This window comes from Nycticebus coucang, chromosome 9 (genome assembly GCF_027406575.1).
Source record: "Nycticebus coucang isolate mNycCou1 chromosome 9, mNycCou1.pri, whole genome shotgun sequence".
Taxonomy (NCBI): Eukaryota; Metazoa; Chordata; class Mammalia; order Primates; family Lorisidae; genus Nycticebus; species Nycticebus coucang.
In genome coordinates this window covers 119,165,459-119,185,027 of record NC_069788.1, presented here as the reverse complement: position 1 = coordinate 119,185,027, position 19,569 = coordinate 119,165,459, and the positions used below count along the sequence as shown (strand labels likewise).

The 19,569-nt window shown below is 39.1% G+C and overlaps 1 long non-coding RNA gene across 1 annotated transcript in view; it reads right to left on the bottom strand.

Moving 5' to 3' along the window:
* Window positions 1-7,670: 7,670 nt before the first annotated feature.
* Window positions 7,671-19,569, bottom strand: part of LOC128593598 (uncharacterized) — a 104,080-nt gene continuing 92,181 nt past the window's right edge. Inside the window, exons 7-8 of the long non-coding RNA XR_008382383.1 lie at window positions 13,878-13,960; window positions 7,671-8,684 (exon numbers count right to left, since the gene is read on the bottom strand). This is a non-coding gene — a long non-coding RNA (uncharacterized LOC128593598). The remainder of the gene's footprint in view (window positions 8,685-13,877; window positions 13,961-19,569) is intronic.

Sequence of the window (19,569 nt, the reverse complement as noted above, 5' to 3'; positions counted from 1 at the left end):
GACTTCCTTTTGCCTCAGCCTCTTAAGTAGCTGGGACTACAGTGGCTTACCACAATGCCCAGCTAATTTTTCTATTTTTAACAGAGATAGGATCTCACTCTTGCTCAGACTGGTATAAAACTCCTAAGCTCAAGTGATCTACCTACCTCAACCACCCAGAGTGCTAGGATTACAGAAGCAAGCTGCCATGTCCTGCCCATCATAACAATCTACTCATCTACTTCCATGAAGTTCTGTTCATATGATGAAATTAAGATACATACTGTGCAGTTCTTGTACAATAAAATGGCTGGAAAGTAAACCCCCTCAAAAATATCTCTGTATGGGTGGCACCTGTGGCTCAGTGGGTAGGGCATATATACCAAGGGTGGTGGGTTGGAACTCCGCCCCGGCCAAACAGCAACAAAAAATAGCCAGGTGTTGTAGCAGGTGCCTGTAGTCCCAGCTACTTGGAAGGCTGAAGCAAGAGAATTGCCTAAGCCCAGGAGTTGGAGGTTGCTGTGAGCTGTGATGCCACAGCACTCTACTGAGGGTGACAGGGTAAGTCTCTGTCTAAAAAAAAAAAAAGGAAAAATAAAATCCTAGGAAAGCCACAAAAATGCTGCATTGAACATCCTTTGCATGTATCTATTTGGAATAATGACAAACTGGAGACCAGAATACCCAAAAATATGGGGAATATGTTAAGTTCTGAGTCATGCTATATGGCACAGAGCTCTGTTTCTGCCTGAAAAGCAACTTACAGCTTCTTCTAGTAGCAGAACCCCTCTTTCCTCTAGAAAATACCTTTCTGTCACCTTGTGAATCATTCACAAGACTCTGCTCCTGAGGGCACAGAAATGGAATTTAATGGGATCAGATGACTCCATCCCTCTGGATTATGGTGATGAGACACATAATGCCCATAAAATACAGGCAGGGCCAAGCAGATGCCCCCCAAAAAGGGTCTCTCTTTCCTGAATCTATTAAAACTAGGGCTGCTAGAGGCCATCTTTGCCAGCACATGAAAAGTCATCCTGTGACTGAAGCCAACCTGAGAAAAGGCAGCACTGAAGAACAGATTCACCTGACCTTGCCCAAAGTCAGCTCTTATCCTCAGACTTCCTAGTTCTATGAACCAACTCTCATACAACCTGAGTTTCCATCACTTACAACTGAATTAATTCTGGCAACAGAGTATGACATAGCTATCAAAAGAATGAGACAGGTCTGGTTATACTAACACAGATTTCAACAATATGTTAGAGAAAAATAGCAATAGCAATTTCTTTCTTTCGTTTCTGTGTCACCCTTGATAGACTGCTGTGGTGTCACAGATCACAGCAACCTCAAACTATTGGGCTTAAGCAATTCTCTTGCCTCAGCCTTCCAAGTAGGTGGGACTATAGGCACCCACCACAATGCCTGGCTATTTTTTTGGTTGCAGTTGTAATTACTGATTTAAGCAGGCCTGGACTAGGTTCGAGCCCACCAGCCTCAGTGTATGTGGCTGACCTCCTACCCACTGATCTACGGTGCTGCCAGCAATAGCAATCTCAAAACATTATTATACCATGACTGTTTGTTATTTTAAATAAAATTTTATTTTTCCGTTATTAGTGAGAACTGGGAAAAGAGAATGCTCACTTTAACACAAATATGACTTTTAAAAACATTTTGTACATGCTTGGCGCCTGTGGCTCAAGTGGCTAAGGCACCAGCCACATACACCAGAGCTGGCTGGTTTGAATCCAGCACGGGCCTGCCAAACATCAATGATGGCTGCAACCAAAAAATAACCAGGTGTTGCGGTAGGCACCTGTAGTCCCAGCTACTTGGGAGGCAGAGGCAGGAGAATCACTTGAGCCTAGGAGTTGGAGGTTGCTTTGAGTTGTGATGCCATGGCACTCTACCCAGGCTAACAGCTTAAGGCTCTGTCTCAAAACAAAACAAAACATTTTGTACATAATTTTTTAAATTGCAGAATGAAATACATGCTATAATTTAATGTTAAAAAATGAACTGCTGTGATATCACCACACATTGAGTGTAGTTAATAATAATATATAGTTTCAAATAGCCAGGGGGATACTGAATGTTCCCAACACAAAGCAATGATAAATGTTGGAAATGATGGTAATGCTGACTCCCCTGATCTCATCAATGTGCATTACATGAGGCTGCCTATAAAGTATCCAGCCATGAGGTGAAAACCACCACAAAACAAATCTGGGACGAAAACACAGGCCCCAGTCGAACAGAAACCAGCCACAAGAAGACAGAACCATTCAGCCCCACCACACAAAACAGGGCCCCAGTTTCTCAGGCCATAGCACTGTATGAGTCCTGGACAAAGCTCCAGGGGAAAAAATCAAACAGTATAAAACAATTATGGGATGGGATCAGTGGAAAAACTCTGGTAACATGAATAACCAGAATAGATCAAACCCCCCCACCAAGAAAAGATATGGCAGATGTAACTGAAGATCCCATTCATAAACAGCTGGCTGAGATGTCAGAAATCGAATTCAGAATTTGGATAGCAAACAAGAATAATGAAATGGAGGAAAATTTGGAATTAGAAATTTGAGCAGCAATTCAAAAGTCAGAATTAGAAATTCGAGGAGAAATTCAAAAGTTGTCTCAAGAATTCAACAAATTTAAAGACAAAACCACCAAAGATTTTGATGCACTGAAGCAAGAATTTGCAGCCCTCAAAGATCTGAAAAATACAGTAGAATCCCTCAGTAACAGAGTGGAGCAAGCAGAAGAAAGGATTTCTGACATTGAAGATAAAGCCTTTGAACACTCCTGAACTCTCAAAGAGGAAGAGAAATGGAGAGCAAAAATGGATCATTCTCTCAGAGAGCTCTGGGATAATTTGAAGAAAGCTAATATCCACCTCATTGGAATCCCTGAATATGATGAAATGGCCTCGCTGGGCACAGAGGCCCTTCTCCATGAAATTATGAAAGAGAATTTTCCAGACATGCCAAGAGATCCTGAAATTCAGATAGCAGACAGTTTCAGAACCACAGCACGACTCAATCCCACTAAGACATCCCCCAGGCATAGCATAATTAACTTCACTAAAGTTAATATGAATGAGATAATTCTGAAAGCAGCCAGACGTAAGAAATCCATTACCTACAAAGGGAAGAATATTGGAATGACTGCAGATCTCTCTGCTGAAATTTTTCAAACCAGAAGAGGGTGGTCATCAACTTTTAATCTCCTAAAGCAAAATAACTTTCAACCCCAGATACTGTATCCAGCTAAACTGAGTTTGATTTATGATAGAGAAATTAAATACTTTAATGACATTCCTATGTTGAAGAAATTTGCCATAACCCAACCAGCTCTTCAAGGTATTCTCAGACCTATCCTCCATAATGACCAGCACAATCCTCTACCATAAGAGTAAACTTACTCAGACACTTTTGATCAAACTCCAACTTCCACAGTGGCAAAAGGATTAAAAATGTCCACTGGACTTTTGAAAAACTCGATACCCAAAATTTTACCAGACTTATCAATATTCTCCATTAATGTGAACAGCTTAAAACATCCTCTAAAGAGGCACAGGTTACCTGACTGGATACAAAACCTCAGGTCAGATATTTGCTGCATACAAGAGTCACATCTTACATTAAAAGACAAATACAGACTCGAGGTGAAATGATGGTGGTCATCCATATTTCAAGCAAATGGCAATCAGAAAAAAGCAGGTGTTGCAATTTTATTTGCAGATACAATAGGCTTTAAACCAACAAAAGTAAGGAAGGTTAAGAATGGTTACTCCATATTTGTTAAGCGTTATACTCTATATGATGAGATTTCAATTATTAATATCTGTGCACCCAACGAGAATGCACCTCAATTTATAAGAGAAACTCTAACAGACATGAGCAACTTCATTTCCTCCAGCTCTATAATAGTTGGAGATTTCAACACTCCTTTGGCAGTGTTGGATCGATCCTCCAATAAGAAGCTGAGCAAAGAAATTTTAGATTTAAACCTAACCATCCAACATTCAGATTTAGCAGACATCTCCAGAACATTTCATCCCAACAAAACTGAATACACATACTTCTCATCAGCCCACAGAACATACTCCAAAGTCGATCACATCTTAGGTCACAAGTCTAACCTCAGTAAATTTAAAGGAATAGAAATTATTCATTTCATCTTCTCGGACAACTATGAAATAAAAGTTCAGCTCAGTAACAACAGGAATCTGCATAATCATACAAAAACATGGAAGTTAAATAACCTTATGCTGAATGATAGCTGGGTCAGAGATGAGATTAAGAAGGAAACTGCCAATTTTTTGGAACAAAACGACAATGAAGACATGAATTATCAGAACCTCTGGGATACTGCAAAGGCAATTCTAAGAGGGAAATTTATACCACTGCAAGCCTTCCTCAAGAGAACGGAAAGAGAGTAAGTTAACAATTTAATGGGACATCTCAAGCAACTGAAAAAGGAAGAACATTCCAACCCCAAACCCAGTCGAAGAAAAGAAATAACCAAAATTAGAGCAGAATTAAATGAAATTAAAAACAATAGAAGTATACAACAGATCAAACAATCAAAAAGTTGGTTTTTTGAAAAGGTCAATAAAACAGATAAACCTTTGGCTAACCTAACTAGGAAAAAAAGAGTAAAATCTCTAATCTCATCAATCAGAAAGGACAAAGATGAAATAACAGACTCCTCAGAAATTCAAAAAATCCTTAATGAATATTACAAGAAACTTTATTCTCAGAAATATGAAAATCTGAAGGAAACTGACCAATACTTGGAAGCATGTCACCTTCCAAGACTTAGCCAGAATCAAGTGGAATTGTTGAACAGGCCAATATCAAGTTCTGAAATAGCATCAACCATACAAAACCTCCCTAAAAAGAAAAGCCTGGGACCAGATGGCTTCACATCAGAATTCTACCAAACCTTTAAAGAGGAACTAGTGTCTATATTACTCAACCTGTTCCAAAATATAGAAAAAGAAGGAAGACTACCCAACCCGTTCTATGAAGCAAACATCACGCTGATCCCCAAACCAGGAAAAGACCCAACAAGAAAAGAAAATTATAGACCAATATCGCTAATGAATATAGATGCAAAAATATTCAACAAGATTCCAACAAACAGAATCCAGGAACACATCAAACAAATTATACATCATGACCAAGTTTGTTTTATCCCAGGGTCTAAAGGCTGGTTCAATATTCGTAAATCTATAAGTATAATTCAGCACATAAACAAATTAAAAAACAAAGACCATATGACTCTCAATTGATGCAGAAAAAGCTTTTGATAATATCCAGCATCTCTTCATGATCAGAACACTTAAGAAAATTGGTATAGAAGAGACATTTCTTAATCTGTTAGAGGCCGTCCACAGCAAACCCACAGCTGATATCATATTGAATGGAGTTAAATCGAAACCATTTCCACTCAGATCAGGAACCAGACAAGGCTGCCCATTGTCTGCACTGCTCTTTAACATTGTAATGGAGGTTTTAGCCACCACAATTAGGGAAGAAAAGGCGATCAAAGGTATCCATATAGGGTCAGAAGAGATCAAACTTTCACTCTTCGCAGATGATATGATTGTATGAAAACACCAGGGATTCTACTACAAAACTCTTAGAAGTGATCAAGGAATACAGCAGCATCTCAAGTTACAAAATCAACATTCATAAATCGATAGCCTTTATATATATCAACAATAGTCAACCTGAAAAAACAGTTAAGGACTCTATCCCATTCACAGCAGTCCCAAAGAAGATGAAATATTTGGGAGTTTGTCTAACAAAGGACATAAAATATCTCTATAAAAAGAACTATGAAACTCTAAGGAAAAAAATAGCTGAAAATGTTAAACAGAAAAGCATACCATGCTCATGGCTGGGAAGAATCAACATTGTTAAAATGTCCATACTACCCAAAGCAATATATAATTTCAATGCAATCCCTATTAAAGCTCCACTGTCATATTTTAAAGATCTTGAAAAAACAATACTTTGTTTTATATGGAATCAGAAAAAACCTTGAATAGCCAAGACATTACTCAGAAATAAAAACAAAGCAGGAGGAATCACGTTAGCAGACCTCAGAGTATACTACAAGTCGATAGTGATCAAAACAGCATGGTATTGGCACAAAAACAGAGAAGAAGATGTCTGGAACAGAATAGAGAACCAAGAGATGAACTCAGCTACTTACCATTATTTGATCTTTGACAAGTCAATGAAAAACATTCAGTGGCCAAAAGATTCCCTATTTAACAAATGGTGCTGGGTGAACTGGCTGGCAACCTGTAGAAGACTGAAACTGGACCCACACCTTTCACCGTTAACTAAGATAGACTCTCACTGGATTAAAGATTTAAACTTAAGACATGAAACTATAAAAATACTAGAAGAGAGTGCAGGGAAAACCCTTGAAGAAATCAGTCTGGGTGAGTATTTTATGAGGCAGACCCCCCTGGGGCAATTGAAGCAGTTTCAAAAATACACTACTGGGTTCTGATCAAACTAAAAAGCTTCTGCACAGCCAAGAACACAGTAAGTAAAAGAAGAAGACAGCCCTCAGAATGGGAGAAGATATTCGCAGGTTATGTCTCCGACAAAGGTTTAATAACCAGAATCCACAGAGAACTCAAACGTATAAGCAAGAAAAGAACAAGTGATCTCCTCGCAGGCTGCGCAAGGGACTTGAAGAGAAACTTCTGAAGAAGACAGGCATGCGGCCTACAGACATACGAAAAAATGCTCATCATCTTTAATCATCAGAGAAATGCAAATCAAAACTACTTTGAGATATCATCTAACTCCAGTAAGATTAGCCCATATCACAAAATCCCAAGACCAGAGATGTTGGCGTGGATGTGGAGAAAAGGGAACACTTCTACACTGCTGGTGGGAATGCAAATTAATACATTCCTTTTGGAAAGATGTTTGGAGAACACTTAGAGATCTAAAAATAGATCTGCCATTCAATCCTGTAATTCCTCTACTCGGCATATACCCAGAAGAACAAAAATCACATCATAACAAAGATATTTGTACCACAATGTTTATTGCAGCCCAATTCATAATTGTTAAGTTATGGAAAAAGCCCAAGTACCCATTGATCCACGAATGGATTAATAAATTTTGGTATATGTACACCACGGAATATTATGTAGCTTTAAAGAAAGATGTAGACTTTACCTCTTTCATGTTTACATGGATGGAGCTGGAACATACTCTTCTTAGTAAAGTATCTCAAGAATGGAAGAAAAACATCTACGTGCATCTTAGAATGGGTACAGGTGAAACTTACTAAATGCAGAATACAAATGCCTACATACAGTCACTGAGAAAATGCCATGAAGGCTATGTTGAACAGTTTGATGAGAATATTTCAGATTGTATATGAAACCCGCACATTGTACCCCTTGATTGCACTAATGTACATAGCTATGATTTAACAATAAAAAATAATAAAAAAAAAGAATGGAATAAAAAGCATCCAATGTACTCAGCCCTACTATGAAACTAAGTTATGGCTTTCACATGAAAGCTATAACCCAGTTATAACCCAAGAATGGGGGAAGGGTGTAAGAGAGGGGAGGGAGGGGTGAGAGAGGGAGGGAGGAGGGAGGAGGGAGGTGGGCAGAGGGAGAGTGATTGGTGGGATTACACCTGCGGTGCATCTTACAAGGGTATACATGAAACTTAGTAAATGTAGAATGTAAATGTCTTAACACAATATCTAAGAAAATGCCAGAGAAGGCTATGTTAACCAGTGTGGTGAAAATGTGTCAAACGGTCTATAAAACCAGTGTATGATGCCCCATGATCGCATTAATGTACACAGCTATGATTTAATAAAATAAATAGATAAATAATAGTAAGTCTGATGAGGCAGATAACTTCCCAATCACAAAACTTAAGTATTGTGCAAATAAGCACGGAAACCAGACCTTCTGTAATCAGGATGAACAGACAACTCTAAAAAGAACACTGCACGTGTAACGCCTGCTGCATTTGTACACATTAACCTACATTCTCTGCCTCGCCTCCTCCTGAGTGTGCTGAAATGTAATTACACTAGAAAGTTACTAACAGGTGTAATATGACAGAACTGTGTTTAAGAAAGCAAGGCTTTCAGATAAGAAATCTCCAAACATTTTCTATCTTATGTATTTTTATGATCTTTCTTACAAAGAAGGAGTGCTTTGTGTACAACACCTGCAAATAGCAATAAGTCTACGTTTCACTCAAGCCCAATCAAGTACATGAAGCAGACTACACTGGCAGCAATGAGTCCCAAGGCAGCATGTGCAAAACCCAATATTTTGCTGTCTATTTACATCATTGTGATCAGAAAAGAAATGTCCCAAAACTTCCCTTTCCCACTCCACTTGAACTGATTCCCCATAGTTCTGACAAACATCTCCTGTGACATGAGGTTGTCATCAGCCTGTGTGATCCCCAGGTCACTCAGCCTTTTCTTCTTCATCTGGCCTTTTTGGGGGAGAGGCAGCAACTAATTCATTTATAATTTCACAATTTCCCCTGACTTGCTCATAAAGGTTGGCTCTTCATGAAGCTCCATTGGACCAGCTGCACATTGAAGTAGCTCTTCCAAACCTATTCTTCCAGTTGCATCTGCCTCTCCACTTGTCTGAAGTCTAAGTGATCTATTTTCTAGAAAAACAAATCACAACAAAGTTAATGTGTAAGCTAGCTCAACTAGAACATGTATTTCTTACATAGTTAGAGTTTTCAAGTATTTTCTCCCAATTTCTACTGTCATTTAACTGGATTTTACAAATCTTTGGCCATAAGAATCTCAACGGGCAGCTGCCTTGTTCTTTGTGTCAAGGTTTCTGATCCTTACACAGGATCACTGATTTCAAACTCTGTTTACCCTTTTTATCCTAGAATCTCATTCACTCAACAGACATGCTCTGGATATTTACAATCTACTAAGTTATGTTAGGAGCTAGGATGCAAAGGTTAATAAGACAGTGCTCCTTTTCTTAAAAGAACTCCTAATCCAGCAGCTAATTCTAGATGGGCCCCATGATTCCCACTGGTATTACTTTCATGATTGTTAAATAGCAAAAGGATTTTGCATTGCAATTTTTCCATGTAATTCAGGTTACCAATCAGTTTTCTCCAGCTAATTGCAAAGAGGTCAGTGAGATTCTAAGCATGACAGCTTTGCCTTAAGGGAGGTACTCTGTGGCTGAGAGGTGACAGGGCCAGGGCCTGAGATCAGCCTGTAGGATCTGAGTATTATATTATCCCAGCCAACAGCCAGTAAGAAAACAGAGGCCTCAGACCTATAACCTAAAGGAATGAAATCTGCCAGAGTTGGTTTGGCACCCATAGTACAGTGTTTATGGCGCCAGCCACATACACTGAAGGTGGTGGGGTTGAACCAGCCCAGGCCAGCTAAACAACTGCAACAACAACAAAAATAGCCAGGCGTTGTGGCAGGTGCCTGTAGTCCCAGCCACTTGGGAGGCTGAGGCTGGAGAATCACTTAAGCCCAGGAGTTTGAGGTTGCTGTGAGCTGTGACACTAGAGCACTCTACTGAGGGTGACACAGTGTGAGACTTTATCTCAAAATGTGTATATATATGTATATATATATAACAAATACATAGAAAATGAAGAATATCAGCAATATGGCCATTATTACACTCTTAAATAACTTATATTCTGAAGATATACAAAAGAAATCACCCAATTTTTTTTAATTTCCCTTTACAGGAAATCTCTTTTTTATTTTTCAGACAGAGTATCACTATGTCACCCTTGGTAGAGTGTGGTGGTGTCACAGCTCACAGCAACCTCAAACTCTCAGGCTGAAATGATTCTCTTGCCTCAGCCTCCCAGGTAGCTGGGACTACAGGCACCCACCACAATGGCCATCTATTTTGTTGTTGTTGTTGCAGTTGTCATTGTTGTTTAACTGGCCCAGGCCAGGTTTGAACCCTGTTCCCTCAGTGTGTGTGGCTGGTGCCATAACCACTGTGCTACGTCAGTCAAGCCTATAGTGAATCTCTTTTTAAAGAAATTTTTATACTTGATTCACTAAAGCTAAATAATGTATTAACGTTCAAGTGAATACTACCTAAGAAACACTGAGTATCACTTTCTATAATTGACATTTTCTTACACTTTATACCTACACATCTGAGACACAATAATAAATAGTGAAGCTTTTATACATTACTTACATAGTTCATAGAATGCCATCTGGTGGTTAATATGATACATTACTGAAGGAAAAGCCAATTTTCTGTTTTTTTGGTATTTATCTCACCTTAATCCTCTGGGCTTAAAAACTTACTACCCCACTCAACTTCCAAAAACTTTTTTTTGAGACAGAGTCTCACTATGTCACCCTCGGTAGAGTGTGGTGGCATCACAGCTCACAGCAACCTCCAACTCTAGGACTGAAGCAATTCTCTTGCCTCAGCCTTCCAAGCAGCTGGGAATATAGGTGCCCACCACAACACCTAGCTATTTTTTTTTTTTTTTGTAGAGACAGAGTCTCACTTTATGGCCCTGGGTAGAGTGCCATGGCCTCACACAGCTCACAGCAACCTCCAACTCCTAGGCTTAAGCAATTCTCTTGCCTCAGCCTCCCGAGTAGCTGGGACTACAGGCGCCCGCCACAACGCCCGGCTATTTTTTGGTTGCAGTTCGGCGGGGCCGGGTTTGAACCCGCCACCCTCGGCATATGGGGCTGGCGCCCTACGGACTGAGCCACAGGCGCCGCCCTACACCTAGCTATTTTTTGTTGTTGTTGTTGCAGTTGTCACTGTTGTTTAGCCCGGCTGGGCCAGGTTCGAACCCGCCCACCCTGGTGTATATGCCCGGTGCCCTAACCACTGAGCGCCAAACCCAAACACTTCTTAAAGTCTCCCAAATTGCCATTGTTTCCCTCATTCTCTGACTTATCTGATATAAGCCCTTCAGAGATAAACCTTTGCTTCTCTATTATAGTCCCATTCTTTGTCTTTCGAGCTTTCCCCCTTATTAACAGGTAGGCCTTAAATACACCCCTCTTTTGTTGGGAGCTTTCTAGTCACCTCCTCTCAAAATAAAAATAATATGAATAATTTAGTGATGTGCCAAGCATTGTACACTACCAAGCACCTATGTGTATATGTGCTGCCAAAGCGAGCACCTATGTGAACAAACTGAATCCTCAGAAAACTCTGTCAAATAGGCATTATTATTATACTCATTTGACAGCCAAAGAAACTGAAAGTTTATAAGGGTTTAAGGCCTTGTCAAATAAATCTGACTCAAGAGCCTACCTTTTTATAAAACCATTATTCAATATTGCTCCTTTCCAAGTATTGAATTGATCAAGAATTATAACTTAGTAAAAATGTCATGGTAGAAGTTGGCTATCTTTTTCAGGTGCCCAAAATATACAAAGGCTTTTTTTTTTAGGCAGAGTCTCACTTTGTTGACCTTGGTAGAGTGCTGTGGCATCACAGCTCACACCAACCTCAAACTCTTGGGCTTAAGTGATTCTCTTGCCTCACCCTCCCAAGTAGCTGCGACTATAGGTGCCCACCACAATGCTCAGCTACTTTTTTGTTATAGTTGTCATTGTTGTTTGGCAGGCCTTGGCCAGGTTGGAACCCGCCAGCCTCAGTGTATGTGGCCGGCGCCGTAACTGGGTGAGCTATGGGAGCTGAGCCTATGAAGGCATTTTTAAAAAGATTAGCCTTGTGAACAAATATTAATCTGTACACAATGTTAATACCTGGCTAAAATCATACACCAAATATTTAAAGTAATAAAGACTCAAGGAATGGCAGTATCTAAAAGTGAAAAAGTTAAGAAAGAAATTTCAAAAAGAAATAAACCACTGAACTGTTAGTCAACAATGAACATTAGTTGATCACATGTATACACCCAACATTCAGGGCTGTTATGATCTGGTCTTTGCTACTAACTCAGAGCCAGGGCAGGCTTCTGCAAATAATTTCCCCAAAATGCAGGTTCCCTCTTACTCCATATCTTTGCACCTGCTGCTTTCTCAACCTGGAATGTTCTGTCCTAACTTTTCTTTTTTTTTTTTTTTTATTTATTTTTATTTTTTTTGAGACAGAGGCTCATTATGTAACCCTCGTTAGAGCGCTGTGGCATCATAGCTCACAACAACCTCAAACTCTTGGGTTCAAGTGATTCTCTTGCCTTAGCCTCCAAGTAGCTGGGACTACAGGCACTGTCCACAACACCTGGCTATTCGTTTTTTGTTTTAACAAGCCTGAGCCAGGTTCAAACCCACCAGTCCCAGTTCATTCATCCAGTTCCCTAACCACTGAGCAACAAGCGTGGAGCCTCTCCTAACTTTTCTTCTAAGAAAATGCCTATTCAACCATCACAACTCATTTTATACCTACTTCCCTTAGGAAACTTTCTGAGATATTATCTCTTTCCCTTACCCCAGAATATTTCCTCCACATGGCATTTGGGACATGATCTTATCCTATATAATTAATATAGTTGATTAAAATGCATTTGTTTATGTTTGATTCCATAAAATAAAGCAACTTGAGGGCAGTGCTTTACTGATGTGGTATCTTTAGCACTCAGAATGGTGCTTAACACACAGCCAGAAAATGGCACTGGAGTGTTATTATTTTACAAAGTTGTCACAGCATTTGTGTTCTGTAAACTTATTATAGGATAAATAACATCCCAAGTCAGAAAGTAATGGTAAAATCCTCTAAAAATAGTATAAGCAATATCTAAAAGGGATGATTCATAGCAGGATTCAATACCTTGGTAAAAGGCCCCTAGTTTCCTGTTTCCTGAATTATCATCAACCCATTAGTCTACCTAAAGTTGAATTCTCATACCACCCTAGGCATTAAAAAAAAAGAATTACTTTCTATTTTATGAGAAACAAAAAAAGAAAATTAAAATACAGAGTAGCCATAAAGTTCATGTGCAACTATTTAAATTGCCCATGAATTTTATGGCCACCCTGTACAAAATAAAAAAAAACATATCAACAAGTTTAAAATGTACAAGATTCTGGCTCAGCGCCTGTAGTTTAGTGAGTAGGGTGCCAGCCACATACACCAAGGCTGGAGGGTTCAAGCCCAGACCCTGGCCTGCTAAACAACAATGACAACTGCAACCAAAAGGTGGCCTGGTATTGAGGCAGGTGCCTGTAGTCCCAGCTACTCAGGAGGCTGAGGCAAGAGAATTGCTTGGGCCCAGGAGTTTGAAGTTGGTGTGAGCTGTTATGCCACTGTACTCTACCAAGGGTGACATAGTGAGACCTTGTCTCAAAATAAATAAATAAATAAAATGTACAGGATTCTTACCTAAAGCATTACCCCCATCAAAGACCTTAACCCTCTCTTTTCTTGAATTATATTAATAGAACACTGATATTAAATATTTGTTTTTTTCATCTCTGGGTAATTATTTCCTATAGTCCCAATATGACTTCATTCACCCCAGGCATGGTTGACAAAGGAGTTTTAATTACTTAAAATTCCAACAGAGTTAAATGAGATGACTGGGGAAAGCCCCTGACTTCTACATAAATAAGAGGTAGTCTAGATACAGGGACACCTTGATTTTCATCTCCATACTGTATTCTACAGCATGTAATATTCAAAGAACCCAATATGCCTATGATACACATGCAAGTTGAGATGAAAATATCACTGTAAATTATAAATATTACTCAAACTATGAATTTGATAATACTAAAAATTAATGTAAATCAAAGGAAAAGTATTATTTCTTTTTTAATTAGAAGAAAGTCACTTCTCACTATCATTGCAGTTTAAAAAAAAAAAGAAAAAAGAAAAGTTAAAAGGAAGAAGAAAGTCACCTACTTACATAAGACGGGTATATCCTGCAGGGCTTCTGCTGCCTGAGTTAATACTGGAGGCACGATTCTTGTGTCAATGTTCTCCATTCACCTGAGAAATAATTAACATTGTAATTTCATTAAATTAAAATTAACTCTTTATCATGTCCATTGCATACCTGTAGTCTAAATTCTATAGCAAACATGCCAGGGAAAAAAGGTTATAAAAACCTAGAGAATAGGGTGGTGCCTGTGGCTCAAGGAGTAGGGCGCTGGTCCCATATGCCAGAGGTGGCGGGTTCAAACCCAGCCCTGGCCAAAAACCACACACACAAAAAAACCTAGAGAATATGCCAATCAAATCTAATTCATGCCATCAAACAAACTAAAAATTTAAGCTTAAGTAGTTATGTAACTTTAAGTGACCACATATACTATCGAGTATACCCCAAGACTGTATTTTATTTTCCAAAAAAAATTACAGTTTGAAGAAACCAACCAATAAACAAATATTTCCTGAATAACCACCATACACATGATAGTGTAAGACAGGAAGGGAGGATTACTAAAATATATATTACCAGTTCTTTCCTCAGGAGCAATTGTTAGCAATGTGTTAAAAATGTTAATACACATAACTGATATACAGTGATAAATTTATAATCTCAAAGTAGTTCAGATTTTAAACTCCCAAAAATCTCTATACGCACCATTCTCTTTATTTTACCATTCTAAACTTATCCATAAAATGCTTATTAAGTGCCTACTATGGTTAACAAATTTGGAACTTGTTCAGAAACAACCATCCTTTTGGTACACAAGGACTTCACACCAGCAGTGTATCAGGGCACGCACTGACTAAAGAAAAACATGCATGTATAGACTCAGAGGTGTCTTAAAATGACTTCGCAGTCCCTAGGAGACAGAAACCCACAGTTGGAAACACGGTTAGATGTTGTGAAAGAAAAAAAAAAAATCTGTGGCAATCAATCAATGTCCTTGCCCTTGACAAAGTAGAAATTCAACTGGAAAGAAAAGGTACGGTGTGAAAAGTAGTAAGAATAAAGTGCTACTGAATGCTAAATAAATATTTCCAGTGATTTGTGTTCAGGAGGAGGAGGTCAGTGTGATTTCTGAAGTCATGGGCAGCTCCAGGAAGATGTAGAACCTGACCACAGCTAGGAAAGATTTGGATACAAAGAGAGAAAGCCAAACAGCACTTTAAATGGGAGTAAACACCATAAACAACAAGAGAGGTAGAAAAACAAATAAGCCTCAGGGATCAAGAGCAAATCACTCAGACCAGAGAATTGGATTTTTATAGTATAGAAGAGGTGTAAGTGGTAACTACATTTAACTCCCAACTCCTTCCAATAGCCATTTGGTACCACCTATCACAATATCACATGCTCCTATTCCTCTGTTGCTTGTTTTATCTATCTTCTCTGGTTTTAAGAGGCTGTTTTGCAATCAGTGTATTGAAATATTTTAAAACTAAACTAAAGCAAATAAAGCATATGTGGCAGGCAAATAATGGCCCTCCAATATGTCCACCCCCCAATCTGTGACCACATGAAATTAAGGTGGCAGATCTTAAAATAGGAGATTTTCTCAAATTACCCCACTGGGTCCAAGGGAATCACATATGCCTTAAAAAATAGAAGAGGTTGGCAGAAGAGTTAGTCAGAGATAGAAAACAGAAGAAGAGGTGGGAAAAATTCAAAGTGAGAGACTGATTTGACGATTTGACCCTTCCACCCATTGCTGTCTTTGAAGACAGAGAAAGGGGCCACATGCCAAAGAACACAGGCAGCCTCTAGAAACTAGAAAAACCTTGAGTGACAGTCAGCAAGGAAGCACAGATCTCAGTCCTACACAAATGCAAGGAACTGAATTCTATATAGGCTAAAAGCCTATATGCTCTGTGCCCAAGTGGCCTGAGAAAGGCAGTTTCTTATTCTCGCTGACCAAGGTTTTCGCTGCAGGCCTGGCTGCCTCAGTAAACAGAATTGCTAGCCCGAGGCTTGGAGGTAGAACCCCAACCTCAGTGACACAACTATGTGGTTGTTAAGCCTGGGGGCAGTGGAGCAAAAACTCCACCCCCAGAAATACAGCCCAGAGGCTGATGTATGCAAGTCATGTAATCAATAAGCTGAACGGCCTCTGGACCATGGTTAAGCAAGATACTAAGTTTCTGCCCCTCAGGTCATTATGGATTTCCAGAGATTTTAAGGAATGATCTACTCTTTCTTTATTGTGGTCTTGTGACTTATCGGCTCACGTGCAAAGCAGCTAATGTATGACTCATGTGATAGTTGTTTTGGGTTAGAAAAATGTGCATCAGTTAATCAGCAGGCACCAAGGAAAGGTTAATTGGATTTTACTATATGTTTTGTAAAGCTATTGTGTGACTATAGATCAACAGTGTGTACGTGACTAGCTGGCTATTTAAGCTGGCTGGAAGTAAAGAATATCGTTACTTGCCATAATGGACTTGTAGCCGTTTCTTGCTTTCATACCATTTCAGGAGCGGGCTTTACACCTGTGATGCCAGTCACTCCACGATCCCTCCTGCAACAATTCTGCCAACAAACTGAATGAACAAGGAATTAGACTATCCCTTAGCCTAGAGAAATGAACACGGCCCTGCCAACACTTTGATTTTAGCATAGTGAGAACCTTGACTTATTTCTGTCCCCCAGAATGTAAGATAATAACTTTGTATTGGTTTGATCCATAAGTTTGTGGTGATTTATTACAGCAATGAGAGAAAATTAACTTACCATTTATAATTTTATAGTTATGTAAATAACAAGAGAGATCTGGCTCAGTATCCGTAGCTCACTGTTTACAGCACCAGCCCAGGCTGGTGGGTTTGAACACAGCCCAGTCCAGCTAAAGGACAATGAAAACAGTAACAAAAACAAAAAAAGCTGGAGGCAGTGCCTCTGGCTCAGTGAGTAGGGTGACAGCCCCATAAACCAAGGTCAAACTGCAACAACAACAAAAAATTAGCCAGGCACTGTGGTGAGCGCCTGCAGTCCCAGCTACTGGGGAGGCTGAGGCAACAGAATTGCCTAAGCCCAAGAGCTAGAGGTTGCTGTGAGCTCTGATGCCATCGCACTCTACCAAGTGCGACAAAGTGAGACTCCATCTCAATAAATAAACAAAATCAAAGTATATCAAATAAAGACCAGGTGAAATTTTAAAAATGAAATGTGAACATTCATGAATCCAGAGAACATGAAAGAAATCACTTACTTTGAGCTCATTGGTAAAGTCTTTCATAAGCTGCTGCTTCTTTTTGTTTGTTTACTATGTCACCCTCAGTAGAATGCTGTGGCATCATAGCTCATAGCAACCTCAAACTCTTGGGCTTAAGTGATTCTCTTGCCTCAGCCTCCTGAGTAGCTGGGACTACAGGTGCCCACCACAATGCTCAGCTATTTTTTGGTTGTATTTGTCACTGTTGTTTGGCCCAGGCTGAGTTTGAACCCACCAGCTCTTTGAAGACTTTATAATTCAGAACAAAAGGAAACTTACTGTTACTTACACTCCCCACATAAGCTGCTTTCTCTGACCACTCTTCCGCTTGAAAGTAGAAGTAAGGAGTGGTTGAAAACTGTTTTGAAACTTGACTTAGAGTCGTCACAACTGACGAGCCAATGCAAATCTCAGAATCAAAAGGAAAATAGGTAGCGTGATTCCTCCTTTGTTTTTATTTCTGAGTAATGTCTTGGCTATTTGAGTTTTTTTCTGATTCCATAGAAAACAAAGTATTGTTTTTTCAAGATCTTTAAAGTATGACAGTGGAACTTTAATAGGGATTGTGTTAAAATTATATATTGCTTTGGGTGGTATGGACATTTTAACAATGTTGATTCTTCCCAGCCATGAGCATGGTATGTTTTTCCATTTGTTAACTTTTCCAGACCTCAGACTGTACTACAAATTGATAGTGATCAAAACAGCATGGTACTGGCACAAAAACAGAGAAGTAGATGTCTGGAACAGAATAGAGAACCAAGAGATGAATCCAGCTACTTACTGTTATTTAATCTTTGACAAGACAATTAAAAACATTCAGTGGGGGAAAAGATTCCCTATTTAACAAATGGTGCTGGGTGAACTGGCTGGTAACCTGCAGAAGACTGAAACTGGACCCACACTTTTCACCATTAACTATAGGATAATATTTAGAAATAAACATATCCTACATCAAGCACACAAAGTAAATTCAGACTTCCTTTACTTCCAGAGGCTTAAGGGACTTGGACCCCCCTGGGTTACACACAGAGTTGGCTTCCTTGGAGTTGTAAATTCCTTAAGCCATTTCTCTGAAGCTATACACCCCGTGAAGCCTGAGATCAAAGGGCATGCCAGAGGGTTGACGTATGTTAACAACATATTGTCAGAGGTCTACAGGTACTCTGCCCTGAAGGAAAGACACAATCATTACTTTATACTGAGTAAACTGAGTGAATGCTTAAAGATATTCTTCTATATTCTTCTATTCTTCTATTCTGTTCCCCTGTGGCTACTTTCTTCTTTGTGATCTTTCTTTAGATACCTGCTCAGAAATTAGTCAATGTTTAGAAGAAGAGGTTTACTACAAAGGTGATTGTATTGATATAACAAAATATTTCCTTTCAAGTTAATTTCAGATAGGTAAAATAAGATAATGATGAAACTAATAGATAATAGATTAAATGTGTACGTGACTAGAAAAGTATAAAGTCAAAACCTGGAATAAAGATTTTTGCTACACGCCATCTCATTTTGTGTAGTCTATTTCTTGATTTAATAATTACAGGAGCGCGTTTACACCCATGGCAAAGCTGCTGTTCATTCGCGTCTCTGGTCACATAACATTAACTAAGATAGACTCTCACTGGATTAAAGATTTAAACTTAAGACATGAAACTATAAAAATACTAGAAGAGAGTGCAGGAAAAACCCTTGAAGAAATTGGTCTGGGCTAGTATTTTATGAGGAGGACCCCCCGGGCAATTGAAGCAGCTTCAAAAATACACTACTGGGTCCTGATCAAACTAAAAAGCTTCTGCACAGCCAAGAACACAGTAAGTAAAGCAAGAAGACAGCCCTCAGAATGGGAGAAGATATTTGCAGGTTATGTCTCCGACAACGGTTTAATAACGAGAATTCACAGAGAACTCAAACGCATTAGCAAGAAAAGAACAAGCGATCCCATTGCAGGTTGGGCAAGGGACTTGAAGAGAAACTTCTCTGAAGAAGACAGGCACATGGCCTACAAACATATGAAAAAATGCTCATCTTTAATCATCAGAGAAATGCAAATCAAAATACTTTGAGATATCATCTAACTCCAGTAAGATTAGCCCATATCACAAAATCCCAAGACCAGAGATGTTGGCGTGGATGTGGAGGAAAGGGAACACTTCTACACTTCTGGTGGGAATGCAAAATTAATACATTCCTTTTGGAAAGATGTTTGGAGAACACTTAGAGATCTAAAAATAGATCTGCCATTCAATCCTATAATTCCTCTACTAGGCATACACCCAGAAGACCAAAAATCACATCATAACAAAGATATTTGTACCACAATGTTTATTGCAGCCCAATTCATAATTGCTAATTCATGGAAAAAGCCCAAGTGCCCATTGATCCACGAATGGATTAATAAATTGTGGCATATGTACACCATGTAATATTATGTAGCCTTAAAGAAAGATGTAG